The 18,736-nt window shown below is 45.8% G+C and overlaps 1 long non-coding RNA gene across 1 annotated transcript; it reads left to right on the plus strand.

Moving 5' to 3' along the window:
* The first annotated feature begins 3,994 nt into the window (after positions 1-3,994).
* On the plus strand, positions 3,995-16,082 carry LOC120991552. The gene is made up of 3 exons (XR_005776718.1): positions 3,995-4,092; positions 10,256-10,269; positions 16,070-16,082. It is a non-coding gene; the product is annotated as an uncharacterized LOC120991552 (long non-coding RNA).
* The last annotated feature ends 2,654 nt before the right edge of the window (positions 16,083-18,736 follow it).

Genomic DNA, 18,736 nt, shown 5'->3' on the forward strand with positions numbered 1-18,736 from the left:
TAGTGATAGTTAAAGGATATGGACACCTTTTTAAAAAAAAAAAAAAAATGTATGGCAGCAGTTGTCTTATGTTTAATGTATGATGTTTGATAAATGTAAAATTGTCTACATTTATTTCTGCATGGGAGACTAGCTATAGTTTCTCTGCAGAAATATCCGCCTCATAACGTTATGTGGGCCTATGCATTATATATATGAATTACCTCAAAATTTGTACTGTTAAGAGGAGAATTAAAATTGTTAAGAGGAGTATTTTTACACTTCTGGAAAAAATGTAGTGCGACCTCTGCTATCAGCTTTAACTCTGCTGTCAGCTTTAACAGTTAAAAATTTAAAAAATAAAAAAACAATAAACACGTTTGGTATTACCGCGTCTGTAACGACCTTATCTATAAAAGGATCACGATGAACACCATGAAAAAAAAAAAAAAGATAGACTATGATGGAAATGCAATTTCGCCCACCATACTTCCCACAAAATGGTATAAAAAGTGATCAAAAGAGTCACATGTACCCCAAAATTGTACCAATCAAACCATCATCCTGTAAAAAATTAGCCCTTATTTAAAACAATTGCCCAACAAATAAAAAAGATATGGCTTTCAGAAATAGAGAGACAAACATGATTTTCTTGTTTAAAAAATGCTTTTATTGTGAAAAAACAAAACACCTAATTGGAGCAGGAGAACGGGAAGGCTGAATGGTGATGTGAACGAAGCCTTACAAATATAGCTACACTGCTGTTGATATGCTTGACATAATGAAACATGCCAATATATCTGCAAGTAAAATAAAATTATCTTTGGCTTCCACTCTAGCTGCAGATTTACTGTACAATACATACATGAACATGTACATATGGATCATAGTTCTGTATGATCACTGGTACAATTCATAAAAGGGTGAAAATTTTGGGATTCAGTTGTCCTCATATTTGTAATTCTAGATTTCAACAAACTTGCCAAACTGCTTTATTTTACATACCATATTTTTAGAACTATTTGACGCACCAGACTTTAAGGACAAAAGAGACCAGCACACGCTTGTCAAACTGTGAACTGACAGTGAAACAGCACCCATTTAAATAATCCGCCAAACCTCAGACCCTGGGTGAGGTAGTCATGGCAACAAAAAAAAAAACAATAAACAGAAGGAGAAGCAAAAGGGGAGGTGTAAAGGAGGGGGGAGTTTGTTGAATAAGAAAAATCTGTGGCATGGTGAGAATCATTATAGTTCAGAGAAGACATCCGTCTTATCGATATGTAGTCATAAATACATTTCATGTCCGCTGTAAGAAAATTATATATATATGATCATTATCATCATCATCAAAAAAGTTTTTATAAAAAGCTATTTAATGCATAGTCCCGGTTTAGTCCTCTGGGTTCCAGTGTCTGAAGACGATTAATCCAATAAGGTTCTCTTTTAAGCAGAAGTTTGTGCCTGTCGCCACCACGTCGCGGTTGGGGGACACTATCAATGATCTGGAAGCGTAATTGAGCAATTGTATGTCTATGTAAGTGAAAATGGAGAGGAATGGGTAACATCAGGTTTCCTTTCCGTATGGTGGACTTGTGTTTTGAAAACCTGTCCTTCATCCTCATAGAGGTCTCCTCTACATACACTAGACCACAAGGGCACTTCAGGATATATATAATAAATTGTCTGTTACAAGTAAATGTGCCCCGTATGGGTATCCTTTCTCCTGTGTGTGGATGAGTGAGGTGTGTGCCTTTAATGATGCTGGAACAATGTATACAACTCACACGAGGAAAGGTTCCAGATCTTGGAGTGGAGAGCGTGCTCTGTCTGGAGAACCCTCTATTACACCCAATGTCAGCTCTAATTATTTTATCCCTGATGTTGCTTGCCCTTTTATAACAAACCATCGGTGGGCTCTGAAATTCTTCTACCTGCAAATAAGACTGGGCTATTACATGTGACCAAAATGTGAGCAAAATTATTTCTTGTTCCAGGACACATTCTATGAGCAGCGGCGTGGGACCGCGATGGGTTCGCACGTGACACCGCCATACGCAAATTCGTACATGGCCCATTTTGAGAATATCTATATATATTCCAACTAAATATATCAACAAAATTGCATTTTTTGGCGACGCTTTATAGATGATATCTTCAGCGTGTGGCGGTGCGATGTGCGAACCCTCCAAAAATGTACCACCTATATCAATTCCATCTGGCCAGAACTCCAATTCAAAATACACTATGACCCACAGAAAATGTCCTTCTTAGACACATGGGTAATTAAGGGGGTGGATGGACTTGTTCATACTGACCTGTATGTCAAAGAAACAAACAGGAATAGTTTACTTACATTCCAAAGCAATCATCCAAACTTCACAAAAAAATCCCTCCCGTATTCCCAATATCAGAGGGTAAAGCGGATAGTCAGTGACACAGAAAACTGTGAGGTCAGACTAAATGAACTGACTGACAAGTTCTTGGCCAGAAGTTATTCCAGAAATTTGCTGATAGAACAATGGGAAAAGGTAGATAAGACACAAGTAGAAAAATTCCAAAGAAACCACGCATTCCCCTAAATCATAAAATACCACCCTTGGATGAACAAAAAATCAGGTCTGTCATTTATAAACATTGGAATGTAATAGCCCAGTCTTATTTGCAGGTAGAAGAATTTCAGAGCCCACCGATGGTTTGTTATAAAAGGGCAAGCAACATCAGGGATAAAATAATAAGAGCTGACATTGGGAATAATAGAGGGTTCTCCAGACAGAGCACGCTCTCCACTCCAAGATCTGGAACCTTTCCTTGTGTGAGTTGTGTACATTGTTCCAGAATCATTAAAGGCACACACCTCACTCATCCACACACAGGAGAAAGGATACCCATACGAGGCACATTTATTAACAATTTATTATATACAGTTGCAAGAAAAAGTATGTGAACCCTTTAGAATGATATGGATTTCTGCACAAATTGGTCATAAAATGTGATCTGATCTTCATCTAAGTCACAACAATAGACAATCACAGTCTGCTTAAACTAATAGCACACAAAGAATTAAATGTTACCATGTTTTTATTGAACACACCATGTAAACATTCACAGTGCAGGTGGAAAAAGTATGTGAACCCTTGGATTTAATAACTGGTTGAACCTCCTTTGGCAGCAATAACTTCAACCAAACGTTTCCTGTAGTTGCAGATCAGACTGTCACGAGGGTGTCAAGAACCACGCCTGACTCCGTTATACCCGGGGTCAGGAAGTCGCAGCGGTTGGCTGCACGCTCTGTGTAAGATAGGGCTGTTTCCTTATGGTAGCTTTCTGGGTTTGCTTTGCAAACCCTTTTGGCTCACTCAGGCATCCGTAGCTCCTTCTCCTCAGCTGTTCCTTGTCCAGCACTCCCAACCTCCTTATATTCCCCTCTCACACTTCTCTGGTTGCCAGATATAGAGCTTCCTGCCTGGACATCTATTCTGACCCTCTGGAGTTGTGTTGCTGCGTTCTCTGGTAGTTGGTCCAGAACACTACCCTCCGGATCCCTGTTGGACCTTTGTGGCCTATTGTGGTCGCCCACCTGGGTGTATGTGTTTGTCTGTTTTGTCTGTCCTCTCCCTGGTGTTTCCCTCTTAGTGACAGTGGTGCGGACTAGCGATCCCACCGGCCCGTTCACTATCTAGGGCTCATTCTACGGAAAGCCAGGGTTTAGGCACGTGATCGCCGCACGGGTGAGGAACCCGTCTAGGGACGTCAGGGCAGTCAGGTGCCAGCCGCAAGGTGAGTTAGGGGTCACCACCTTTCCCTCTCCCTTGGGCAGGGCTTTCCCTTTTCCCTCCCTGTGTGTGACGTCGGTCATTACATTATATCTGGCCCTTATTTTGTGTAGGTAAAAAAAAAATTTTTTTTTACCTACTTAGAATCCAGTATGGATCAAATTGATGCTCTGTCCAAACAATTTCATGGCCTGTCTTTGGAGGTGGCAGGATTGAAGGCGTCGGTCCTCCAGCAACTGATTGAATAATTATGTACTCTGCACACCTTGGGTCCAGTGTGGGTGCCTGTGAGAGTGGTTTAGACAATATAGATTAAATATCCACGGCACTCCAAAAAGTTTTTTTGCAAGAATAATTTCATTTAATTCTTAGTAAACAGAATGCTGTTAATATACATCCAGTGCAAATTCATTTACATATAGTAAGTATTTTATGCCATATCAGATAGAAAAATCCCGAACGTTTCGGTCTGTACGACCTTCTTCAGCGGGGTCTGAAGGCAGAGAGAATAGGCGTGCGCTGGAGGTCCTCCAGCAACAGTAGCAATTACAACTGACCGCAAGCCCAACTGGTAACCAGGTTGTTGCGGAACCCAAGGTCCCTCTCCCTGACAGATTTTCTGGGGGAAGGGACAAGTTTTTGACATTCCGTGAGGCCTGTAAATTATATTTTAAACTGAGCCCTTACTCCTCTGGTAATGAAGAACAGCGGGTGGGGGTTGTTATTTCCCTGCTGCAGGGGGACCCGCAGTCCTGGGCGTTCTCTTTACCTACTGATTCCCAGGCTCTTCGGTCAGTGAATGAGTTTTTCGGGGCCTTGGGTCTCATATATGACGACCCTGACCGAGTCGCACTGGCTGAATCAAGATTACGGAGACTCCTACAAGAAGAGCGGCCGGTAGAGGAGTATTGCTCTGACTTCCGTAGGTGGGCTACGGATACCCAATGGAACGACCCGGCTCTCAGGAGTCAGTTCTGCTCAGGGTTATCCGAAAGGGTTAAGGATGCGCTTGCATTATATGAGACCCCCTTTTCCCTTGATGCGGTTATGTCCCTTTCTATCCAAATAGATAGACGCCTTAGGGACAGGTTGAAAAAACCGGAGCAATTGGTAACCCCTCCCAAGCAGCAGTTAGTCTGTACGGACTTAGACGAGCCTATGCAGCTAGGAGGAACTACTCGTCAGGTCCGTCCTCCTGAGGCTCGCCGTAGGCGTGGGGTTTGTTTTTTTTGTGGGGAGAGGGGTCATTTCATTAATGTCTGTCCTTCTTTCCTCAGAAACAAAAGACCGTCGGAAAACTACTAACCCCAGGCTGTGTGGAGGATGTCAGCCGGGGGGTATACGTTTCCTCCATACGTACATCGCAATTTGTGTTGCCAGCGGTTATTGTTTTTGGTGATAAGACGGAGACTATTTCTTTCTTTCTAGACAGTGGAGCAGGGGTAAATTTGATAGATGCCCATTTTGCCCGCACTATGGGTTTGTCTCTCTGTACGCTACAGAGACCTATTCCCATATTCGCTATTGATTCTGCTCCTCTGTCTCAGAGAAACCTCACCCACATTGTTCATAATTTACACCTTCGGGTAGGGGACCACCATAACGAGATGCTTTCATGTTATGTTCTGGAGGGGCTTCCCACTCCGGTAGTGCTGGGTCTTCCCTGGTTGGTAGCGCACAATCCAGTGGTGGATTGGCAGGCCAGGGAGATATTGGAGTGGAGTGAGCAGTGCAGAGAAAATTGCTTAAATAGCAATTGCTTAGTCGCCTCCATAACTACCCTACCTACATTTATTTCGGATTTTGAGGATGTTTTTTCTGAAAAGGGTTGTCAGAAGTTACCACCTCATCGTCCTTATGATTGCCCGGTTAACCTTATTCCCGGCGCAAAATTACCCAAGACCAGGTTATATAATCTTTCGGGTCCAGAGAGACAAGCCATGAAAGATTATATCTCCGAGAGCTTGGCTAAAGGACACATCAGACCCTCTTCTTCACCCGTGGCTGCAGGGTTTTTCTTTGTTAAAAAGAAAGATGGGGGCCTGCGTCCTTGCCTAGATTTTCGCGAATTAAATCGGATAACCATCCGAGACCCATACCCTCTCCCTCTCATTCCTAACCTGTTTAACCAGATTGCGGGTGCTAGGTGGTTCTCCAAACTTGATCTTAGGGGGGGCCTACAATCTGATTCGTATTAAGGAGGGGGATGAGTGGAAGACAGCTTTAAACACTTCTGAGGGGCATTATGAAAATCTAGTTATGCCTTTCGGTCTGACCAATGCTCCTGCTGTCTTTCAACATTTCGTTAATGACATTTTTAGTCATCTAATCGGCAGGTTTGTGGTAATATACCTAGATGATATTTTAATTTATTCGTCTGATCTGAGAACACATGAGGTGCATGTCAGACAAGTACTGCAGGTCCTACGGACGAATAAATTATATGCTAAAATTGAAAAATGTGTCTTCGCCGTTCAGGAGATACAATTCCTAGGTTATTTTTTATCTGTGTCAGGTTTCCGTATGGATCCTAGGAAGGTCCAGGCAATTTTAGATTGGGATCTTCCTGAGAACCTCAAAGCACTACAACGGTTCTTGGGCTTCGCGAATTTCTATAGGAAATTCATTAAAAATTATTCACTTATTGTAAAACCCCTTACTGACATGACTAGGAAGGGGACAGATTTTTCTAAATGGTCTGACGCCGCTAAAGTTGCTTTTTCCTCTCTAAAAGAGAGGTTTACCTCAGCACCTGTACTAGTCCAACCTGATGTCTCTCAGCCTTTTATTGTTGAAGTCGATGCGTCAGAGGTGGGAGTGGGGGCAGTGCTGTCTCAGGGTCTCCTGGCAAATGGCGTCCTTGTGCTTTCTTTTCTAAAAAACTATCTGCAGCAGAAAAGAACTACGATATTGGCAATAGGGAACTATTAGCTATTAAACTTGCGTTTGAGGAGTGGCGTCACTTTTTAGAGGGGGCAGTCCACCCCGTCACTGTGATTACGGACCACAAAAATCTTCTGTACCTCGAATCAGCTAAGCGTCTCACCCCTAGACAGGCTAGGTGGTCGCTATTTTTTACCAGGTTTAACTTTGTTATTACCTATCGTCCTGGGGCAAAAAATACCAAGGCTGATGCACTATCTTGTTGTTTTCCTGGAGGGGGTAATGTGAGTGATCCGGTACCCATTCTTCAAAGAGGAGTGGTTGTTTCTGCGGTACACTCTGTTCTGGAGGGGAAGGTGTTAGAGGCCCAGGGGGACGCTCCGGTCTCTTGCCCCTCAGAGAAATTGTTTGTACCGTTGAACCTACGTTTCAAATTATTAAAGGAACATCATAATTCGGCACTTGCTGGGCACCCGGGAAGTAAAGCAACCTTGGAGCTATTGTCTCGTCGTTTTTGGTGGCCAAGGTTGCGTCAGGATGTATTGGATTTTGTGTCTTCTTGTTCTACCTGTGCGCGCGCAAAAGTTTCACATACACGTCCTGCAGGGTCTCTATTACCACTCGTCATTCCCAATAGACCATGGACACATCTGTCAATGGATTTTATCACTGACTTACCTTTGTCTGCGGGTAAAACAGTTATTTTGATAGTAGTGGACAGGTTTATCAAAATGGTACACTTCATTGCGTTACCCGCACTACCTAATGCTAAGACTCTTGCTCAGGTATTCGTTAGTGAAATCATGAAGCTTCACGGGGTCCCCTCCGATGTTGTTTCGGATCGGGGTACCCAGTTTATTTCTAAAGCTTTTTGTTCCCGTTTGGGGGTACACTTGTCCTTTTCCTCAGCTTTCCATCCTCAGTCGAATGGACAGACTGAGCGTACCAACCAAAACCTGGAGACATATCTAAGATGTTTTGTGTCTGAAAACCAAGAGTTGTGGTCATCATATTTACCGTTAGCTGAGTTTGCCATAAATAATCGTCGTCAGGAATCCACTGGCAAGTCACCATTTCTTGGTGCATATGGTTTTCATCCCCAATTCTGTTGTCACGGGGTTCCGAAGGTGCACTCGGTCCCCCATCGCCCGCAGACCTGTTGCTTAGCTTTGGGAATGAGGATTTGTACTTGACCTCATTCCCAGGGCGGCTTTGCTGACTGGGTGGCTCCCTGCTCCTAGTCTGCCTTGAGTGCCGAGCTGATCACTCGGTGCTCGACTGGTTGGCCTGTCGGTCATGTGACGCTGGCCACGTCACATGACCCTCACTCCCCACTATAAATACAGGCAGCCTGCTGGCCACAGGTTGCCTGTTAATTTCTAGGTTCCTGGCTATTTGTTGGACTACTGAATATTTACCTGATCCTGTTCCCTGACGATCCTCTGCCTGCTCCTCCTGTACTGCGCATACATCCTGGTATTGTGACCTCGGCTCCGACCTGACTACTCTCTTAGGACTCCTCTTGTACTTCGCTACTCTCCTGGTATTTGACCCCGGCTTCTCCTGACCATTCTTTGCTTAATCCGTTGTACTGCGTAGCTCTCTTGGTTCTGACCCGGTCCGTTCATGTTCCGTATTTTGTCTTGTCTGTCTTCCCTGCACATATCCTAAGTTAGGGACTGTCGTCCAGTTGTCCCCTGTCATCAGGACTCGTGAGGCAAGTAGGCAGGGCCAGGGGTGAGGGTGGAGCACAGTGGTCACTACCCTTCCCCCTGTGTGTGTGTGGACGTGACCGTTACAGATTAACAGGCCCAATAACCACTGTATCATGAATCCTCTTACTACCCTGACTGACCATGTCTCTAACTTGACACAGAGGGTGCAGGAGCTAGGAGAGAAACTCCGTTCTTGTGAGTTAGGGCAAGGTTCTTCCACTCCTCTGTCCTCCAGTCCATAGTTGTCCCCTGTCATCAGGACTCGTGAGGCAAGTAGGCAGGGCCAGGGGTGAGGGTGGAGCACAGTGGTCACTACCCTTCCCCCTGTGTGTCTGTGGACGTGACCATTAGATCTGTACTTTCAAAGAGGGGGGGTCTTCTGGGGTTCCCGAAGAGGAACGGTTTTCGTCATCTCTTTCATCGGTATGGCAGAAGGTGCAAGCTAACTTGAAAAATATGGGAGGTAAATACAAATGCATGGCTGATAAGAGACGGTCACCAGGTCCGGACCTAGGAGTGAATGACTATGTGTGGTTGTCTACTAGGAATATTAAATTGAAGGTTCCCTCTTGGAAAGTGGGTCCTAGGTTTATTGGCCCTTACAAAATTGTAGCCATCATCAACCCCGTGGCTTTTCGCCTGGAGTTACCTCAGACTTTTAAAATCCATAATGTTTTTCATAAGTCGTTACTCAAAAAATATGTTCCACCTCTAGAACCGTCAAAGCTGCCACCCCCTCCTGTTGTCGTGGATGGTAATCTAGAATTTCAGATATCCAAAATTGTTAATTCTCGTCGGGTCCGCCGCTCTCTTCAATATCTGGTGCATTGGAGAGGTTACGGTCCCGAGGAAAGAATGTGGGTTCCTGCGTCTGAGGTAAATGCCGACAGGCTAGTTCGGGTTTTTCATGCCTCTCATCCTGAGAGACCTGGTCCTGAGTGTCCGGAGGCCCCTCGTAGAGAGGGGGGTAATGTCACGAGGGTGTCAAGAACCACGCCTGACTCCGTTATACCCGGGGTCAGGAAGTCGCAGCGGTTGGCTGCACGCTCTGTGTAAGATAGGGCTGTTTCCTTATGGTAGCTTTCTGGGTTTGCTTTGCAAACCCTTTTGGCTCACTCAGGGATCCGTAGCTCCTTCTCCTCAGCTGTTCCTTGTCCAGCACTCCCAACCTCCTTATATTCCCCTCTCACACTTCTCTGGTTGCCAGATATAGAGCTTCCTGCCTGGACATCTATTCTGACCCTCTGGAGTTGTGTTGCTGCGTTCTCTGGTAGTTGGTCCAGAACGCTACCCTCCGGATCCCTGTTGGACCTTTGTGGCCTATTGTGGTCGCCCACCTGGGTGTATGTGTTTGTCTGTTTTGTCTGTCCTCTCCCTGGTGTTTCCCTCTTAGTGACAGTGGTGCGGACTAGCGATCCCACCGGCCCGTTCACTATCTAGGGCTCATTCTAGGGAAAGCCAGGGTTTAGGCACGTGATCGCCGCACGGGTGAGGAACCCGTCTAGGGAGTCAGGGCAGTCAGGTGCCAGCCGCAAGGTGAGTTAGGGGTCACCACCTTTCCCTCTCCCTTGGGCAGGGCTTTCCCTTTTCCCTCCCTGTGTGTGATGTCGGTCATTACACAGACGTGCACAAGGGTCAGGAGTAATTCTTGACCATTCCTCTTTACAGAACTGTTTCAGTTCAGCAATATTCTTGGGATGTCTGGTGTAAATCGCTTTCTTGAGGTCATGCCACAGCATCTCAATCAGGTTGAGGTCAGGACTCTGACTGGGCCACTCCAGAAGGCGTATTTTCTTGTGTTTAAGCCATTCTGTTATCGATTTACTTCTATGCTTTGGGTCGTTGTCCTGTTGCAACACCCATCTACTGTTGAGCTTCAGCTGGTGGACAGATGGCCTTAAGTTCTCCTGCAAAATGTCTTGATAAACTTGGGAATTCATTTTTCCTTCAATGATAGCAATCCGTCCAGGCCCTGACTCAGCAAAGAAGCCCCAAACCATGATGCCCCCACCACCATACTTCACAGTTGGGATGAGGTTTTGATGTTGGTGTGCTGTGCCTCTTTTTCTCCACACATAGTGTTGTGTGTTTCTTCCAAAAACTTAACTTTGGTTTTATCTGTCCACAGAATATTTTGCCAGTACTGCTGTGGAACATCCAGGTGCTCTTGTGCAAGCTGTAAACATGCAGCAATGTTTTTTTTAGACAGCAGTGGCTTCCTCTGTGGTATCCTCCAATGAAATCCATTCTTGTTTAGTGTTTTACATATCGCAGATTCGCTAACAGGGATGTTAGCATATGCCAGAGACTTTTGGAAGTCTTTAGCTGACACTCTAGGATTCTTCTTCACCTCATTGAGCAGTCTGCGCTGTGCTCTTGCAGTCATCTTTACAGGACGGCCACTCCTAGGGAGAGTAGCAGCAGTGCAGAACTTTCTCTATTTATAGACAATTTGTCTTACGGTGGACTGATGAACAGCAAGGCTTTTGTAGATACTTTAATAACCCTTTCCAGCTTTATGCAAGTCAACAATTCTTAATTATAGGTCTTCTGAGAGCTCTTTTGTGCGAAGCATCATTCACATCAGGCAATGCTTCTTGTCTTAAGCAAACCCAGAACTGGTGTGTGTTTTTTATAGGGCAGGGCCGCTGTACCAACACCTCCAATCTCATCTCATTGATTGGACTCCAGTTGTCTGACACCTCATTCCAATTAGCTCTTGGAGATGTCATTAGTCTAAGGGTTCACATACTTTTTCCACCTGCACTGTGAATGTTTACATGGTGTGTTCAATAGAAACATGGTAACATTTAATTATTTGTGTGTTATTAGTTTAAGTAGACTGGCAGTCTGTGATTGTCTATTGTTGTGACTTAGGCCTCTTTCACACTTGCGTTGTCCGGATCCGTCGAGCACTCCATTTGCCGCAGGTGCCCGCCGGATCCGTAACACCGCAAGGGAACTGAAGCATTTGAAGACGGATCCGTCTTCAAAATGCGTTCAGTGTTACTATGGCACCCAGGACGCTATTAAAGTCCTGGCTGCCATAGTAGTAGTGGGGAGCGGGGGAGCAGTTTACTTACAGTCCGTGCGGCTCCCGGGGCGCTCCAGAATGACATCAGAGTGCCCCATGCGCATGGATGACATGATCCATGCGATCACGTCATCCATGCGCGTGGGGCGCCCTGACGTCACTCTGAAGCGCCCTGGGAGCCGCACGGACGGTAAGTATACTGCTCCCCCGCTCCCCACTACACTTTACCATGGCAAACAGGACTTTAGTGTCCTGGGAGCCATGGTAACCATTCAGAAAAAGCTAAACGTCGAATCCGGTAATGCGCCGAAACGACGTTTAGCTTAAAGGGACACTGACAGGCCTCCTGAGCATATTTAGCTCTTTATATGCCCTCCTAGGTCTTGTAATAAGTTTCCCATTCATATAAGTATTATCCCTGTGCGCATTATAAACTGTGAAAAATAATCTTTATAATCACCTGTCAATCAACTGTCCTTTCTGCCCAAGGGGCGTTCTTTGCGCCGCATTTGTGCCCAGCCGTGCCCCAACTGCCGGATCCTTAGACGCCCATCTCATTAGAATTCACTTCGCTGGGCGGTATTTTCCTGTCCCCGGCATTCGGAGATCCCGCGCATGCCCAATACGAAGTTACGGTCATCGGCCTCAATAGCATTATCTGCGCATGCGCCCGGCTCCCTCGCTCACCTGGGATCACATCGCGCCTGCGTCCCCTATGTTTCTATGAGGCCGCTTTAGCCTCTCCATTCTGCGCCTGCGTAACTGCGCCTGCCGTAACTTCGTATTGGGCATGCGCGGGATCTCCGAATGTTGGGGACCGAAAAATACCGCCCAGCGAAGTGAATTCTAATGAGATGGGCGTCTCTAAGGATCCGGCAGTTGGGGCGCGGCTGGGCACAAATGCGGCGCAAAGAACGCCCCTTGGGCAGAAAGGACAGTTGATTGACAGGTGATTATAAAGATTATTTTTCACAGTTTACAATGCGCACAGGGATAATACTTATATGAATGGGAAACTTATTACAAGACCTAGGAGGGCATATAAAGAGCTAAATATGCTCAGGAGGCCTGTCAGTGTCCCTTTAAGGCCGGATCCGGATTAATGCCTTTCAATGGGCATTAATTCCGGATCCGGCCTTGCGGCAAGTGTTCAGGATTTTTGACCGGAGCAAAAAGCGCAGAATGCTGCGGTATTTTCTCCGGCCAAAAAACGTTCTGTTCCGGAACTGAAGACATCCTGATGCATCCTGAACAGATTTCTCTCCATTCAGAATGCATCGGGATAATCCTGATGAGGATTCTTCCGGCATAGAGCCCCGACGACGGAACTCTATGCCGGAACACAACAACGCTATTGTGAAAGAGCCCTTAGATGAAGATCAGATCACATTTTATGACCAATTTGTGCAGAAATCCATATAATTCCAAAGGGGTCACATACTTTTTCTTGCAACTGTATATCCTGAAGTGCCCTTATGGTCTAGTGTATGTAGGGGAGACCTCTATGAGGATGAAAGACAGGTTTTCAAAACACAAATCCATCATACGGAAAGGAAACCTGATGTAACCCATTCCTCACCATTTTCACTTACATAGACATACAATTGCTCAATTACGCTTCCAGATCATTGATAGTGTCCCCCAACCGCAACGTGGTGGCGACAGGCACAAACTTCTGCTTAAAAGAGAGGCTTATTGGATTCATCGTCTTCAGACACTGGAACCCAGAGGACTAAACCAGGACTATGCATTAAATAGCTTTTTATTAAAAAAGAATTGATGATGATAATGATCATATATATCATTTTCTTACAGCGGACGTGAAATGAATTTATGACTACATATCGATAAGATGGATGTCTTCTATGAACTATAATGATTCTCACCATGCCACAGATTTTTCTTATTCAACAAACTCCCCCCTCCTTCAACCCTCCCATTTTGCTTCTCCTTCTGTTTACTGTTTATTAGGTTGCCATGACTACCTCTCACAGGGTCTGAGGTTTGGCGGGTTATTTAAACGGGTGCTCTTTCACTGTTAGTTCACAGTTTGACAAGCGAGTGCTGGTCTCTTTTCGCCTTATCTATACGGGACAGTGGCCCAGAGACACGTGCACCGCTACTCCACTTCACCGCAGTGCCGATTGATACATTGTATTACTGCACCAGACTTTAAGACGCACCTAGGATTTGGAAGAGGAAAATATGACCTCAGAGCAGACCCCCCAGATCAGACCCCCATTCTTCATCTGACCTCAGAACAGACATGAAAATCAGACCCTCAAGCTCCATCAGCTTCAGTCAGAACCCTCCAACCTCCATTAGCCTCAGTTCAGACCCCCCAACCTCCATTAACCTCAGATCAGCCCCCCATCAGACCCCCCTACCCTTCATCAGACTCAGATCAGACCCCCAATTGACCTCAGATAGGACTCCCAGACCTAATGAGCTTCAGATGGGACCCCACAGCCCCCATCAGCCTCAGATTAGCCCCCATCAGATTCAGATCAGACCCTCAATCAGCCTCAGATGGTACCCCCAGACCCCATCAGACCTCTTACCTGGCTTGTTCTGAACAAGGCTGCATATCCAGCACTCACTGATCCATCATTTCTTCCGGGTCCCGCTGTGTACAGTGACCTGACGAGCACAACGTCAGGTCATAGTGCATGTCTACATGCACTATGTTCTGCCACTGTGCATAATCAGTTCACCACAGCGGGACCTGGAAGAAGACCAGGGGAGGGAAGAACAACCAGCACAGTGCTGCCATCACCTCCTTGTGCCTCCTACATGCTAATGACCGCTTCCATAATGGAAGCGGTCATTATCATTCAGACTGTAAGAAATGATATTGAACAGGTCTCTTCAAAAATCTCCCTCGGTGCTCAGTAGTATTGAGGTCAGTAGGACTGAAATCATTAAATGTGCACATATTCACCCTTCACACTGCAACCATTTTTGCGTTTTTTACTCCCTGCCTGTCAAAAGTGCTTTTTTATAGTTACATATAGAGACATTTGAAAGGTTTTGATTGGTGGGGATCCAAGTGCTGAGACCACCGCTTATCACTAAACCAAGTCATTAGAAGCTCTCACACAGACAACTGGTTCTCCTCACTGTTCCAGATGGGCTCATAGACTTTACACTGAGCCCGGCTTTAGCAGTTAGGATAGATAGTGGTCTGTGTGAATGCTTCAGGCCTCTTTCACACGGGCGTCGTGTGTGAGGGCCGGATAGGGTGTGGTTGCCTCGCGGGAAAATGCACAAATTTTCCGCGCGAGTGCAAAGCGTTTTAATGCGTTTTGCACGCACGTGAGAAAAATCGGCATGTTTGGTACCCAGACCCCAACCTAGACTTCTTCACAGAAGTTCGGGTTTGGGATTGGTGTTGTGTAAATTTGATTATTTTCCCTTATAACATGGTTATAAGGGAAAATAATAGCATTCTTAAGACAGAGTAGTAAATTAGGGATGGAGGGTTTAAAAAAATAATAATAATTAAACTCACCTCATCCACTTGTTCGCGCAGCCCGCCTTGTCTTCTTTCTTCTTCTTTGATGACCTGGGAGAAAAGGACCTTTGGTGACGTCACTGCGCTCATCACATGGTCCATCACCTTGGTTATGGATCATGTGATGGACCATGTGATGAGCGCAGTGACAAAGTTTGTACAGCTTCACAGCATACCTTACCGGCTTAGAGGGAACATACTGGCGGAAAATGAGTCTCCCCTTGAAAGCAATGAGAGACTCATCAGCAGCGACCTCCCTTCCAGGTAAATAGGCATCTAAAAATTTGGCCCTGAAGTGATCGATGACCGGCCTGATTTTGTACAAGTGGTCATAGGCAGGATCACCTCGGGGGGGACATGCTGCATTATCTGCATAATGCAGACATTTCCGAATGGCCTCAAAACGGGAATGTGTCATGGCCATACAGTAGAGGACGTCCCCACTCCAGTACTGCCTGACAGTGGGTTTTTTGACTAGGCCCATGTGCAGCACGAGGCCCCTAAACGTCCTCATCTCGGCTGCACTGACCGAAGTCCAGCCACCAGACCTAGCCAAAAAGGAGCCCGGATGTTGAGCAATGAACTGTTGGATGAACAAGATCGTTTGCTCTACCATCAGATTCAAAAAGTGGCCACTGAAAAAAAAACTAAAAAAGTCATATTCAGTGAAGCCCACTGTGGGAATCTGGATTCCTGGCTGGCCAACAAAGTCAGGAATCATGGGCTCAAAATCCTCTGGGGTACACCAGACAAGTTCACCAGTAGGGGGCTCAGGTGGACTTATCTGGTGGGCCGGAAAACTAGTACGAGCCCCAGGGCTGCTCATACTAGTGTGGGACACAGGGTCCCTGGCATGGGGGGCCCCTGGCTCTGCCTGGCTGCGTCTCCGCCACCTTTGGGGCTCATCATCATCACTAGATGATGAGGAGGATGTGGATGACAAGAGGAAAGTGGGTTCATCCTCATCCTCACTGGGGCTCTCGGAGTTGGAGACAAGCAGGGCATATGCCTCCTTGGCCGAGAACGTCCGGCGGGCCATAGGGGAGTGTGTGTGTGTGTGTGTGTGTAAAACTTTATTTAGTGTGCGTGTGTGTGGGGGATGGGTGTTCACGTTCACTTATACCCTACCCTAACCCACCCTAAACCTAACAGAAAAAAAAGAAAAAAGAAAGCCCCAAATTGTATTATTTTTAAAACGATTCAAACTCGCTGATCAATGGTCCGAAGCTGATCAGCGGTGGGGTGGACGATGGGCTAACAGTGGCCGGACGCTAAAAAACCACTGAGGAAGGAGTAAGACCAAAATTATACTCCGAAACACGTTTGGTCCATTTTAAGAATCGGTTCCCAGTGCCATCTGAAGAAAAAGTTTTAAGAATACTGTCGGCAGTGAACATCTTCGAAAACATCAATTTGATCTGAGAGTAAAGTGAACATTTGCTAAGGATATCCAGCAACAAGGAAGTGAGACACGGAGGTAATCTCGCGATAACACTGTAAAACAAAACATGCAATGCAACAGCTCTCTGCAAACCAAATAAAGTTCAAAATTGCATAATAATTGCTATACTAATAAGTTAGAGAGGCTTGGAAAATCATTTTGTACAAAATTATTTGAGCCCGTCTGCCGCACGTCAAGGCGATCTCCTAACACTAAATTCTACCTGTTATGTGCCATGACGGCTACCATATAATTCAGCGAGTGTAGGTTCCACATGCATGCTGGGCCTGCTTTGTCATTTTTGGTGCCAAAATGGCCTCCATTATATCCAAGGAATGCAGGTACCAACATGCATGCCGGGCCCACTCCACACCACTCCTGGTGCCAAATGGCCACCAAAGTATGCAATGAGAGTCCACAAACTATCTCTCTCCTGGTGCCAAATGGCTTCCAGTGAGTGAGGGGGAGCAGGCCAAGCTATATACTAACACTAATTAAAATCAGCCTATGGGGCAGACAAGCTGGTCAGGAGTGCACGACTGAGGTGTCAGTCACACCTCCAGTACAAACTGCAAAAAAAAAGGAGGTCAGTCAGCACATCCCAAAGCACAGGGGCACGTTGCTATGGCTGAGAACAACACTGTAAAACAAAACATGCAATGCAACAGCTCTCTGCAAACCAAATAAAGTACAAAATTGCATAATAATTGCAAGTGCTATACTAATAAGTTAGAGATGCTTGCAAATAATTTTGTACAAAATTATTATTATCTCGCATTAATATACCACGGAACTTTGGGAAACGAGCGCTACACACGCCAGTACCATGTGGTAATTCGGATGCCTTTGAATATACAAACTGAAACTTATGGCCGAGAAATCGTGAGTACCCCATGAATGTCGCTTCACTAAGTATCTATACCGAATTTTTGCATCAAAAAGTTCGCATGAATACATCACGCGAATTTTGATCAATTAACAATTACGAATATTTAATAAGTGTCGCTCAAACAAGTGTGCACACTCAACCCTTGTTTTATCAAGTTAATACTGAACTCTCGCTTTATCAAGCTCTTATAACGAACTTATGTAACCATTTGAAAATCATCTAGCTGCTTTGGTCTTGTTCGTTTAAGGCTACGTCTACACGACGACATTTGTCGAGCGAAAATAAGTCGCGCGACAGATAGGGCACAACTACACTGCAACATTTGTAGCACAACATTTTGTTGCACTAATGTCGCGCGACAATTTTTATAATCGCAGTCTATGGTGTCGCACTGCAACTTGCAACATGCTGCGACTGCGACGCAACAGTCGCAGAAAAATCCATCTCGAATGGATTTTCTGCGACTGTTGTGTCGCAGTCGCAGCATGTTGCAGTGCGACACCATAGACTGCCATTATAAAAATTGTTGCGCAACATTAGTGCAACAAAATGTCGCGTGACAAATGTCGTTGTGTAGACATAGCCTAAAGAGACATAACCACTGATATATGGAGAATGCTTGAACAACTGACAGGGGGGGGGGGCAGAGGGGCAAGCTGCAGCACCCCTGGAGGTTCTAGGGTTGCACAGCTGAGTGTGCTGTGGATCCCAGACACCCGATCAGGGTGAAGCACAAAAAAAAACTTTTTTCTTACCCCTAAACTATGGTGGCTCACGTGGGGGTGCTGGGCTCAGAGGTGGACGGACGGGTGGAGGAGGAGAGCAGAGCTGGGGGAAGTTAACCCCCACTCGTCCAGCCAATAGGATGCGATCCTGAGAGGTGATGTTACCGCCACCTCTCAGGATCTAAGGATGGTGATTGGTGGTGCATTATCACACCACCGATCACCATCCTATTCCGGGTTATCGGATCACCGGAGACCCGAATGACCCCATAACGCAGCAAACCGCAGGTCTGAATTGACCTACAGTTTGCTGCGATCGCCGATATGGGGGGGTCACAGGACTCCCCTCGGCACTGATGATTTCAGCAGACACTCTGTTCCGATCACCGCCCGCCGCGCGGCGGCGATCGGAAATACGCAGGGCGTACATGTACGCCCTGTGTCCTTAAGGACTCGGACATCAGGGCGTTCCTGTACGCCCTGTGTCCGTAAGAGGTTGAGGACAAGTTCAGGTCTGAAGTCACTTTGTGGGGCTTACATAGTAGAAACCCCCCATAAATGACCCCATTGTAGAAACTACACCCCTCAAGTTACTCAAAACTGATTTTACAAACTTTGTTAACCCTTTAGGTGTTCCACAAGATTTTTAGAAAAATGGAGATGACATTTCTGTTTCAATTATTTTTATTGGGTTTTGACATATTAAAGTACATTGCATATATGCATTTAAAATATATTGTCAAATTATTTAGTTTTGTAGACAATTGTGACACAGTAAAG

The sequence above is a fragment of the Bufo bufo genome, chromosome 2, assembly GCF_905171765.1.
Source record: "Bufo bufo chromosome 2, aBufBuf1.1, whole genome shotgun sequence".
Classification (NCBI taxonomy): Eukaryota; Metazoa; Chordata; class Amphibia; order Anura; family Bufonidae; genus Bufo; species Bufo bufo.